Source organism: Ahaetulla prasina, chromosome 3, assembly GCF_028640845.1.
Source record: "Ahaetulla prasina isolate Xishuangbanna chromosome 3, ASM2864084v1, whole genome shotgun sequence".
In the NCBI taxonomy this organism is placed as follows: Eukaryota; Metazoa; Chordata; class Lepidosauria; order Squamata; family Colubridae; genus Ahaetulla; species Ahaetulla prasina.
In genome coordinates, this window is record NC_080541.1 from 210,959,375 (window position 1) to 210,972,483 (window position 13,109).

At 39.9% G+C, this 13,109-nt stretch overlaps 1 long non-coding RNA gene across 1 annotated transcript in view; it reads right to left on the reverse strand.

The window, feature by feature from the left end:
- The window catches only part of LOC131196278 (uncharacterized), a 62,385-nt gene that overhangs the window by 11,637 nt on the left and 37,639 nt on the right, over window positions 1-13,109 (reverse strand). Inside the window, exon 2 of the long non-coding RNA XR_009154683.1 lies at window positions 907-1,024. This is a non-coding gene — a long non-coding RNA (uncharacterized LOC131196278). The remainder of the gene's footprint in view (window positions 1-906; window positions 1,025-13,109) is intronic.

The following is a 13,109-nucleotide window of genomic DNA, read 5'->3' on the forward strand; positions in this document are numbered from 1 at the left end:
TGAGTTCTTACAGGAGAAAAAAAGGAATTACATGATGCCCATGCGTTCAAAATATATTGCTTGTATTATTGTATTATTGTTTAATACCTGTTGCTTCTGTACTTCTGCAGTTCCAAGGCTTTTACTTGCTGTTATTTTTATTTATTTATTTATTTTTATTTGCATTTATATCCCGCCCTTCTCCAAAGACTCAGGGCGGCTTACACTATGTTAGCAATAGTCTTCATCCTATTTGTATATTTATATACAAAGTCAACTTATTACCCCCAACAATCTGGGTCCTCATTTTACCTACCTTATAAAGGATGGAAGGCTGAGTCAACCTTGTTATAGCTATCTATTAAATTTATATTCCATTTTTTCTTCTCATACACAGAGGCGCAATGGCTCAGTGGTTAAAGACGCTGAGTTTGTCAGCTGGAACAAATAAAGGAAAATATTTGTAGCTCAGGGTTAACAAGAGGGGTTCTTGGTGCTCTCTGAGCTTGCTTGTTTTCTTGCAGATGTTTCATTACCCAAGCTTGATAATATCATCAGTGCTAATGATGATGGTACCTAGTTTGGGTAATATGTCTGCAAGAAAACAAGCAAGCTCAGAGATTAATAAGGACCCCTCATCTTAACTGAAAAGCTGATAGCCCAGGTTTGTGACCAGAGTGCTGTGTGATGGGGGTGAGTTCCCGTTACTTGCTCTAGCTCCTGCCCACCTAATGAAAGCATGCAAATGCAAGTAGACAAACAGGTACCACTTTGAAGGTAACAGCATTCTGTGTGCCTTGACATATAGTCATACTGGCCACATGACCACAAAAAGTGTCTTTGGACAATGCCGGCTCCCTCAGCTAAGAAACAGAGATGAACACTGCGCCCTTGAGTCAGACACAACTGGGTAGGGAAACTCTTTACCTTTACTTTCTTCTCATGCAAAGTATGTAGCATTCCCAAGCTGTAGAATTGTGAGTGGTATTCATTGCAATTAGACTTCTTCTTTCGTTTTTTCTGTTAGAAAATAATGCCCCAGGAGCTGTTAGGAAGAGGAGAGATGAGAGAGAGAAGGAGAAAAAGTTAATGGGGTAAGTTTGTGTTGATGAATGATTGTGCAGAGACAGGAAATTGACTAGTGGAGAAGCAACAATGGACTGGTAGAACAAAGGAAGACTTGACTATCCTCAGTGTGAATTCATTGTACCAATTGCATCAAAGCAGTCTATGAATCAGATTTTTTTTTTTAAGTGGCAAAGGCATTAAAACATCTTATTCTGCCCTTGGCATGTTCATAACAAGCCAGACTTAACTAGTGCCAAAAGGGATGCAATTTTTCAATGAAAGTGTGGAAGAAAACAGTTTTATCATTCACACACACTCATCTCAAGACATAAAAATAGACGTGCACAAAAGCACGCAAAGCTCAAGAAAACCAAACTCAGCATTTCCAGATCTTTTAAGTGATAAATTATATGACACAATTCCTACTACCCTGTGCAGGGAGAAATTTTAGGGGGAAAGTTGCAGGTTTTAATCCTAAAGTGTTGCATTTATAACTGCAATTGTGATGCATTCTGATCAAGGCAGAGTGAAATTATTATTAATTGTAGACTGAAAACTAAACATGGACTAATGAAGCCTAATGTAGCATCTGCACATTTTGAAGCACATCTTAATTTTGATTCAATTTACGATTGGTTGCTAAGCTACCATTCGAAGCTACAATGGACTTCAAGCAGGGGTGAAATGCTCCCGGTTTGGACCAGATCGCCGATCCGGTAGCGATGGGGGCAGGTAGTACGGAGAACCGGTAGCAAAAATCCCTGTCCCCCGTCCCCCCCGACCGCCCATGCCTTGCTGTTCCTCTTTCCTGTCCCTGAAGTTCTCGGTGATGATATAGCTGCAAACGGCCTTAAATGACTGCCGCGGCGCTTCAAAGGGCCACACTACAGCTGATTAGCGCTGTAGGCAGTTAGTAGACCAGTGCCTCTATTTTTAAAGAAGGTAAACTGGTGCCTCCCAAAAAAAGGCAATTAGTAGACTGGTGCCTCTATTTTTAAAGAAGGTAGACAGGTGCCTCGCAAAAAAAGGAAGTTGGTAGACTGGTGCCTCTATTTTTAAAGAAGGTAGACCAGTGCACTCCCAAGTTTTGTATACTTTATTATTTTTATTATTGGCCATGCCCATTCAGTCACCTGACCACCAAGCCATGCCCATCAATGGGAAAATTTTTAGATTTCACCTCTGACTTCAAGGCTACATCTGACTTGCCTCCAGAAGTTGCGGTTGCTCCACAACTTTTAAAGAAGAGATCGGACAACCACTTTCCTGAAATGGTTTGGGTATCTGCTCAGTGGTGGTAATCAGCCGGTTCTATCCAGCTCAGGTGAACCAGTAGGGCGGCAGCAGGAGGCTCCACCCACCAACCAGGACGTAATCACGTCCTGTTTTTGACGCTCTGCGCATGCATGGGAGGTCCTGCACACGCACGGAGGTGGCACGTGCGAGCGAAGCATGGGGTCACATTTGAGAACCAGTAGCGAAGGTAAGTGAATACCACCCCTGTATCTGCTTCAACAGGAGGTTGGACTAGAAGACCTCCAAGGTCCCTTCCAAGGTCCCTGTTATTCTGTTAAGAGTAGAACCAACCTCATTCAAGAAGAAGCTTAAAGGGATAGGAAATGGATATGTATTCCTGCTGAGGAGCTGATTATTTTCCAAAAGCTGTAAAGAATTATATATTTTTTTACAAACTCTTATCCCCTTGAACAAGATAAAGTGAACTAACAACCATGCCTGTCCGAATGGTACTGGAGTGAGGAATCAAGTTCCATGCCTTTGGAATTGTTTTTACTTGTATTATTAACTGCAGGGCTATGACTCCGAGTTGCAAATTCTAACATGCCTGGTATGATGTCATTATCTTGTTGGCTGGAGCTGCAGTTCTCTGCCTCTTGAGAGACCAAAGAAAGACAATGTTCAAAAGATTGTATCTCCTCCTTTGGCGCAGAAAAGTTTGCCCTGTTTAGGTTAATTTGGAGCACATGGGTTTAACCTTAGTTTGCCAAATTATTTAGATTCTGCGATTCTTTCTTAATAAAACTACAAAACATGTTATCTTTGAATCTAGTCCCATGTAGGCAGGGGATCCTGATTACATTTCCCCTTTGTTGTTGTTAGTTGCGAAGTCGTGTCCAACCCATTGCGACCCCATGGACAACGTTCCTCCAGGCCTTCCTGTCCTCTACCATCCTCTGAAGTCCATTTAAGTTCACGCCAACTGCTTCACTGACTCCATCTAACCACCACCTTCTCTGTCATCCCCTTCTTCTTTTGCCCTCAGTCTTTCCCAGCATTAGGCTCTTCTCCAGTGAGCCCTTTCTTCTCATTAGGTGGCCAAAGTATTTGAGTTTCATCTTCAGGATCTGGCCTTCTTAAGAGCAGTCAGGGTTGATCTCCTCTAGGACTGACTGGTTTGTTCGCTTTGCAGTCCAAGGGACTCGCAGGAGTCTTCTCCAGCACCATAGTTCAAAGGCCTCAATTCTTTGCCTCTCAGCCTTCCTTATGGTCCAACTTTCACAGCCATACATTGCAACTGGGAAAACCAAAGCCTTGACTATACGCACTTTGGTTGGCAGGGTTATGTCTCTGCTTTTTAGTAAGCTGTCTAGATTTGCCATAGCTTTCCTCCCCAGGAGCAAGCGTCTTTTAATTTCTTGGCTGCAGTCCCTTTCTGTGGTGATCTTGGAGCCCAGGAAAATAAAATCTGTCACTACCTCCATTTCTTCCCCATCTATTTGCCAGGAATTGAGACGGCCGGATGTCATGATCTTAGTTTTCTTAATGTTGAGTTTCAAGCCAACTTTTGCACTCTCCTTCACCCGCATCAAGAGGCTCTTTAGTTCCTCTTCGCTTTCTGCCATTAGAGTGGTATCATCTGCATATCTGAGGTTGTTGATATTTCTCCCGGCAATCTTAACTCCAACTTTTGATTCATCCAGCCCCACCTTTCTCATAATTTCTCCCTTATACCTTGAATAATTTTCAATGAGCAAAGAGAAAATCAAGAAAGCTACCTAAATCCATGTCTACATTATTAGCTCTTTTCCTTTCATCTCTTATTGAAAAAAAAGGAATTCCCATCTCAGTTGGATAAAGAGGACAGCCAAGGAATTAGCAGGTCAGGACAAAAACAATATTTGCATACTTTGTGCAAGGGGTTCATTTTTCTTAGGGATATAATGGGGACAAGAGGTGAAGAGCCATGGAGGTGCAGTGGTTAGTATGCAGTATTGCAGGCTAATTCTGCCGACAGTTCAATTTTCACTGGCTCCAGATTGACTCAGCCTTCCATCCTTCCAAGGTCGGTAAAATAAGGACCCAGATTGTTGGAGTCCATAGCTGACTCTGTAAACTGCTTAGAGGGGGGTTACAAAGCACCATGAAGCGCTATATAAGTCTAAGTGCTATTGCTATTGCTATCTATATTTTGATAGAAAGGATCTGGCAAATCAAGCCTGATGCATACCTTGATATACAGAGGCAGAAAAACATACTTTATCTTTGATCCTGCCTTTAACTTCTTGTTTGACTTCTGATATTCAATTAATATCTTGCCATAACCAAAAACTTTTTCTTATGTTAGGGTCCCTTCCAACTCTATTATTCTATTCTATTCTATTCTATTCTATTCTATTCTATTCTATTCTATTCTATTCTATTCTGTTCTGTTCTGTTCTATTCTATTCTATTAATAGGTCAGTGCAAATATATAATTCCTTGATAAGGCACCCATATGGACTGACTCAGGTTAATGAAAAATTTAGGATGAAGGTGTGCTTTTTTAATTAAACATTTTAAACAAGAAACATAACAAAATTAAACAGTTCAAGGTAACCCACATAGAAGAACAAAAATAATATCTGCAAAGAGGGATCATGATATTTGGTAAACAAAGAATATATATATATTCTTATATATATATATATAAAATCAAAATATATAGTATGGTCTCCAGTCTTTTTTGAGGGGGCGGATTTTAAAGCAGCATTGTTTTTATTGGTTTTTCTACTACGGTTCTTATTTGTCTGGTTTTCTACTCTGTATATCACCGAGGAAATTTGTTATGAGGCAACTAATAAGCTACAAATAGGCCATAAATAATGATCATAAATGGAAATGTTCCAGGTTTTTTTTACTCTCATATGGCATCTCCTGTACAGAAACTGTTCTGAGCTTGATTAATATAGCCAAATATTTAGATTTCGGTTTGGAAGCTTCTCCTTTTCAAGTTGAAACTGGCTACTTCTTTCTCTCTTCAAAGACATTCATCGGCCAGACTTCTGTAGCTCTGGAAATCTGATGAGCTGGCACCAGGGTTGGGTTTGTCTTCAACTGTAAGAATAATAGCCAGCAATTTAAAATCTATGTGAAATCAAGTTGATTTCAAGAAAGAAACAAATTGTTTGTTGTTGTGTTCATCTTTGTAATGTTCTGTGTTTTGTTTGGGCAGCAAATTATATAAGGACTATTTTCCACAGATAATATTTTTTGAACCTCACCTTTTCATAGCCTGTTCCTGGAATAGTGTTTGTTTGCTATATAAGCTGCTGTAATGTGGGGAAAGAGAAGATATGCTAACTACGAAACAATTAGACAAGAAACTCAGGTGCCCCCAGTGGCTGAATGATCAGAGAAAGAAACTTAGAGAAAGAAATAAAAGTAAAGATTCCCCTCGCACATATGTGTTAGTCGTTCCCAACTCTAGGGGGCAGTGCTCATCTCCGTTTCAAAGCCGAAGAGCCAGCGCTGTCCAAAGACATCTCCATGGTCATGTGGTCAGCATGACTAAATGCCAAAGGTGCACGGAACGCTGTTACCTTCCCACCAAAGATGGTCCCTATTTTTCTACTTGCGTTTTTTACGTGCTTTTGAACTGCTAGGTTGGCAGAAGCTGGGACAAGTAATGGGAGCTCACCCCATTATGCGGCACTAGGGATTTGAACCACTGAACTGCCGACCTTTTGATTGACAAGCTCAGTGTCTTAGCCATTGAGCCACCACGTCCCTCACTTAAGAAGGACCTGCCCTAATGGACCAAGCAGTTAAAAGTGAAAGGAGAAAGATTCTTTTCATGTAGCCTTACAATAAAGTAGCTCATCTTGTCATGTTTCCTATCTGATTTATTAAGATGGCTGAGATTCATCTTGCAAATCTGAAAGTACAAAACTTCCCTCTGTCACTTTGAATTGCTTGATTAACTGCATGAGAAAAGAAGAAAGGGAAGATCCTTCTTGTGAAGATTGTTTAACTTTTTCTGGTCCTAGTATTCCTTGCAATCTCTTTTTCTTTTTCTATTTTTCTGTCACTTTCTTTGATTAATCATGATGATCATAATCATCATGATGATGATGATGATGATATAAAATAAAAGTCATAAAAGGGAGAGGAGGAGAAGGAGGAGGAGGAGGAGGAGGAGGAGGAGGAGGAGGAGGAGGAGGAGGAGGAAGAAGAAGAAGAAGAAGAAGAAGAAGAAGAAGAAGAAGAAGAAGAAGAAGAAGAAGAAGAAGAAGAAGAAGAGATAGATCCTATATGCAAAGTTGCATCTCATCCATCTGAACATTTTGTAACTAGCTTCAATACAATTTTTAAGATAAAAAGATAAGAGAATTTTTTTAAAAAAAGTTTGATAAAAGAACAGGTGAGATTCTTTCAGTGAGCAGCCTGTCAAATATAATGAGGTCTTTGACACAATATGAAAGCTAACTGCCTTGGGAAGTAAGTTGGACTCTTTCCCAATTGCAAAAGAGACATACCTAGGTTGGATTTAGATATAACAGAGAATTGTGTGTGGGGGGGGAATATTTTTTTCTCCATAAGGCTCTTGTGAATTTTATTAAATATTGTTTCTGTCTGATAATTATTTTGGGCCACTGTTATCCTTTAGCACCTCTGTTTTCTCTGAATTGCGGCCCCTGAAATCTTTCTAACAATTGCCACCAAATTGCCATTTTGTGTATAACAGAAAGGATAAGTAAGTAGTTTAGTATATATTGGAATTCTTATCTGCACTCTGTGGAATTAACTTTGTTTTGATAATATTCAATGAACTTAAATCAAAATTATCTTTTATCCTGTCTCATCTACTTCTTTCTCAGGTTATGTTCTTTTGTGAGATTGTGCATTTCTCAAAAACCGTGTCCAACCCATAAACTGGGGGGGGGGAGAAATGTTATGCATGCCTGATGTATAATTGTGCTCAATTTATGTTTAAGAATTAATTGCTTGAAGTACGCTCTGCAAGAGCAAAATCCTTTTGTAAGAGTTAAAGATTGAGAGATCTTCAGGCACTGGATATTGGGAATCTAGTTTTGCTCTAGTTTTTGCAGAAAAACAATTGCTACCAACCTGCCTTCCACTGAGGACCTGTATACTGCACAAGTCAAAACGAGGGCTGTGAAAATATTTACACACCCCTCACATCCTGGACATAAATTTTTCAACTCAAAACGAGGCTACAGAAAACTGCACAACAGAACAATTAGACAAAAGAACAATTTTTTCCTGAACGCCTTCACTCTGCTAAACAAATAATTCCCTCACCACTGTCGAACTAGTTACTAAGTCTGCAATACTATTAATCTTCTCATCATTCCTATCACCCATCTCCTCCCACTTATGACTGTATGACTGTAACTTTGTTGCTTGTATCCTTACGCTTTATATTGATAGTGATTGTTTCCTGACTGCTTATTTGTACCCTATGACTATCATTAGGTGTTGTACCTTAGAATTCTTGATGAACATATCTTTTCTTTTATGTACACTGAGAGCATATGCACCAAGACAAATTCCTTGTGTGTCCAATCACACTTGGCCAATAAAAAATTCTATTCTATTCTACCCTATTCTTTAGATACCTGAGGTCACCCCTGTATTTCAACCTCATGTTGTGATCTTTCAAAACACACACCACTCTCCTCAAGAGCAGCATTTTTTGCTGGGTTGCACCCACAATGAGTTGCTTTTGTTCAAGGTGCCGTGAAGTCAATCTTCCATCTGCTCAGGGTACTTCAAATAAATCTTTGCTCTTTTAATGAGTTCTTTATAACTGCTAAATACTTAAGCCAAGAGATTGACAAGTGTAACTGGTAGCTTCAGACTTTGGCACGCAATGAGACAATTGGCCCTGGCCTTCCCCTCTGGCGTCTTATCTAAATTATTATAGTAAGAGAGAGAAAAAAGTTTAAGAAAACGCTGAAAGTTTCTTGCTACTATAAAAAAATGTGTTGTGTAATTAAATCAGAAATCTAATTACCAAAATAGTATACATTATAACCACTGAGCAGTACAGATCATTATCAAAGAGCAGGAGATTTCAAAATCTGCAAGACCCCTGCACTGCACTAAAATGGAAGAAGAAGAAGAAATTATCGAATAGAACTGAATGGTGTGGTGTTTAGGTTGTCCCAAAAGTGCTTTTTCAAAAGGCAACTGGACTTTCTTTGTTTTTTCCTTGAAGACGTTTTGCTTCTCGTCCAAGAAACTTCTTCAGTTCTGATTTTCCATTCTTCACTATTCAGTCAGAACTGAAGAAACTTCTTGGATGAGAAGAGAAAGCTCTTCAAGGAAAAAAACAAAAGGAAGTCCAGCTGCCTTTTGAAAAAGCACTTTGGAACAAACATTAGCTGGATGACTGAGAATCTCCATAGACGTTGTTTAGGTTAGATGCACCCAACTAGCTGGTAAAATCCACCAGCTTTAAAAAATGATGAACCCAGACTAATTATTAAGAATGATAGATAAATACAGCCCTCCAGGATCTTAATTAATATGCCATTCTGCAGCAATTCATGGAAAAACAGTAGCACTGGATATTGCTGCTAGTCAGGCCTATGGTTTTTTTTTATTTAAACATGGAAGATATTTGTTATAAAACAAATATAATCTTACCCTAATGCAGAGTTTCTCAATTGTGACAACTTGAAGAGGTGTGGACTTCAACTCCCAGAATTCCCCAGCCAGCTGTGCTGGCTGGGGAATTCTGGGAATTGAAGTCCATACCTCTTCAAGTTGTCACAATTGAGAAACACTGCCCTAATGTAAGTTGACCCTGAATTGAAGATGGCCTCCACCAGGGAAAGAAGAATAGACAGAAAATTAAATACTGCCCAAATGTGTAGAGTGCTCAGCTACCAGTATTCTCAGCCTTTAGTGTAACTTTAAGTGCATTATGTATCCAGGGCAGACTATAGACCAGGGGTCTCCAACCTTGGCAATTTTAAGACTTGTGGACTTCAACTCCCAGAATTCCTCAACCAGCAAAGCAAAGCTGGCTGAGGAACTCTGGGAGCTGAAGTCCACAAGTCTTAAAATTGTCAAGGTTGGAGACCCCTGCTAAAGACCAAGGCTCTACACACTTGGCAACTTTAAGACTTCTGGATTTCAGCTAGCATGAATTCTGAGAGTAATTCTGAGAGTTGAAGTCCACAAGTCTTTAAAGTTTGGAGACCTCTGCTATGGGCCAAAAGACCAAGAGGCCAACTTTAAATACATAACTGAGTTAATAACAGCTGATTTTTTTTTTCTACAGAACAGAACAGAACAGAGCAACAGAGTTGGAAAGGACCTTGGAAGTCTTCTAATCCAACCCCCTGCTTAGGTAGGAAACCCTACACCACTTCAGACAAATGGTTATCCAACATCTTCTTAAAAACTCCCAGTGTTGGAGCATTCACAACTTCTGGAGGCAAGTTGATATAATACATGCTAAATCAAATAAATAACAGATTAGGGCATTCATACATTTCTGAGCTGGGTGGTACATAAACACCAGTAAGGTGTACTCTGCATTTTAATAGAAATAAAAATAAACAGAATAAATATAGTCTTGCTTTGCTGGTAATTTCCCAGTCCCTCCCCTTCCAAGTGATTTCATCTCAAGCCTGAAATATAATAAAACAAAACAATCCATTTTGAGAAGTCTTGGCAATTCAGTCAAACTTTAGTTTAAATTCTGCCAATTAAAAATATGCAGGGTACGCTGCTTGCCACAAGCCTTCTGAAGATGGTAAAGTACAATTTAATTAAATGTACTATCTGTTCTCCAGCACCTTGTAAGCATTAAATTACCCTTTCACTCTTAAATCTTTGAAGAATGCTCTTTTAACTTATTCTACTTTCTTTCAAACTGAACTTGGAAAATAATAAAGATGAGCCATGCCCTCAAGACACAATTTCCCCCTCCCATGTAGAAACGTTTGACTGGATTTAATTCCACAGCTGTCCTTCAGGTTCACTTGAATCCAATGAATTGAAGTCTTACAGATGTACATGAACCAGAAATGTGCTTATAGCTGGATCTTTAAGTTGAAAACTTGCTTTTTGCAATGCCTCTAAATATTGGCTCGATGACATTTCTTTTATTAAAAAAAGGAAAGAACGATCCATCTTAATCAGCTTGTACAAAGAACAATATCTATCTTTCCAGCCAAAAATAAAACGTAGGATTATGACTGATGATGATTTCTAATAAAGATAATAAAATGAATGTACTTTTTTTCATGTTCGTGATGAAGTTATATCAGATCATATTGCATAGTTTTAATACAGTACATTACTTCCTAAAATTGTACATGCCATAAAGCAGAGTTTTTCAAACTTTTCGGCAGAACCTCAGAAATTCCGTGAGAATTTGTTTGTTTGTGTGTTTGTTTGTTTGTTTGTTTGTTTGTTTGTTTGTTTGTTATCCCACCCATCTCCCCTACAAGATGATTCTGGGGGGCTTATTACAGGTAATCTTTGAAACGATCACAATTAAACCCAAAATTTCCATTGCTAAGCGAGACATTTATTGAGTGAGTATTGCACCATCTTATGACCGTTCTTGCCACAGTTGTTAAGTGAATCAATGCCGTAGTTAAATTACTAACACGGTTGTTAAGTGAATCTGGCTTTCCCATTGACCTTGTTTGTCAGAAGCTCACAAATAGTGATCACATGACTCCAGGATACCGCAGCCATCATAAATAGTTGCCAATTGTCTGAATTTTGATCATGTGGCCATGGATACACCACAAAAGTCATAAGTGTAAAAAATGGTCATAAGTCACTTTTTTTAGTGCTGTTGTAACTTTGAACCGTCACAAAATGGACCGTTATAAGTCAAGGGCTACCTGTAGTTATAAAATAAGTTATTTTATAAACTAGTTAAAAGGTTAAAATACATTTTAACCAGGGGTGGGTTCTACTTACTGTTGAAAGAAATATCCATCTGGGTTCAGTTCCAAGTGGGGACAAAGACACTGGAAACATGGAGGCTGCTTGGAAAGATGGTTTAATGGTGGTCAGGATCACATGGCTTGAGATCCTGAACAGAAAAAGGCTGAGATCCTGTGCGCTCCCTGGCTTTATGCTTTCTCTGAGCTTTGAACTTTCTGGGGCACAGGAAGAGTATCCTGATTGGTTGTCAGACTCCCAGGGGGTGGGAGTCTTAGCTAGCCTTGCTGGCTGATGTAATCTTCCCAGGTGTCATGTGGTGAGTTTCTGTTCTATTGTGTTGCAAATGATGGTCCATTGACAAAGGTGGGGGGATGAGTTTCTACCTCTGACCCATTGACAAAGGTGGGGGGAAAGGAGTGAGCTTGGTTGAGGCTTTAATGGCCCATTGATAAAGGTGGGGGGGAGTCAGGAAGCTGCTTTGTCTTTAAAACATGTTTCTCCATTTCTCATCCAGGGAAATATATTCTGCCTTTTAAATATTTTCTAAAATATTTCATTCTTCTAGGAGGGGGGTGGGTGCTAAATTCCTACATTACCTTTACTACCAGTTCACATCGTGCCTGCGCAGAGAAGGGCAGTGCTCACCTCTGGTGGTAGAATGTTCTACAGCAGGGGTCTCCAACCTTGACAGCTCTAAGACTTGTGAATTCAGTGAGTTAAGACTTCAATTCCCAGAATTCCTCAGCCATCTTGAATTCTGGGAGTTGAAGTCCAGAAGTCTTAAAGTTGGAGACCCCTGTTCTACAGGGATGGGACCACAATGGAAAAGGCTATTCTCTTAACCCCACATGCTTTAAATCTTTACCAGATGAGATAGGTAGCAGGCCTCTTCTGCTGGCACAAGTGAGGCAGGCTTGTCCCATGGGGGAGAGGTAGCTCTTCAGATACCCTGGATCCATGCCATTTAGGGCTTTAAAGGTAACAACCAACACCTTGAATTGTATCTGGAAGCAAACTGGTAACCAATGCAGCTCTACCAGTAAGAATGTTGTGTGTGCTTGAACTTGGTAGGCTTCCGTTACTCTCCTCTTAAAGACTAAGAAAGGTGGGGGGAGTATACATTTAGATATAACCAATTTTCTCCCACTAAAGCTGCAAAGTGTCAGGGAAAGTGATCACGTTCTCAGGCAATTGGTTCTTTTCGATCCAGAGACAATGAACACAAAATACATTTATTTATTTAGCGTATATGGCAACCAGTAAATAAGAAAGTCTCAGACTTTCACAACAGTGGTGAAATCTAAATTTCTTTCCTTTCCTAAATTTCCAGTTCTGTGGGTGTGGCATGGTGGGCGTGGCTTGGTGGGGGGGGTCATGTGACTGGGTAGGTGTGGCTATTTGACTGTGGGATCAAAAGACAGAAACTCACTAAGAATGTCCTGCTGGAGCAGGGTTGGACTAGATGACCTCCAGGTCCCTTCCAGCCTTGGATTTTCCTCTGAAGCTTCGTCTGGTGCTAGGTTTGTAGTCCTTCCTTCCTCTCCTTTTTCCTCCCTCCCTCTCTCTCTCTCTCTCTCAAACGAACCCCCCACCCTAAAAAAAAAAAGTAAAAAAAGGTAAAAAAAGCCTCTGACAATCAGGCACCTCACCTGGGATCGTCAGAGCCTTGTTTTAAACCTTTAAAAGCATATTTTTTACAACCTCTTTGGCCGAAGAGGTTGTTTAAAAAAATGCTTTTAGAAGTAAAAAGAAAAAAAAAGGCTCTGATGATCGCGCAGCTCAGCTGGGCATGGGGAGGGCAGGGATTTTTGCTACCGATTCTCCGAACCACCTGCCACCATTGCTACCGGATCAGGCGATCCAGTCCGAATCGGGAGCATTTCACCCATTTCACAAATAAGAAA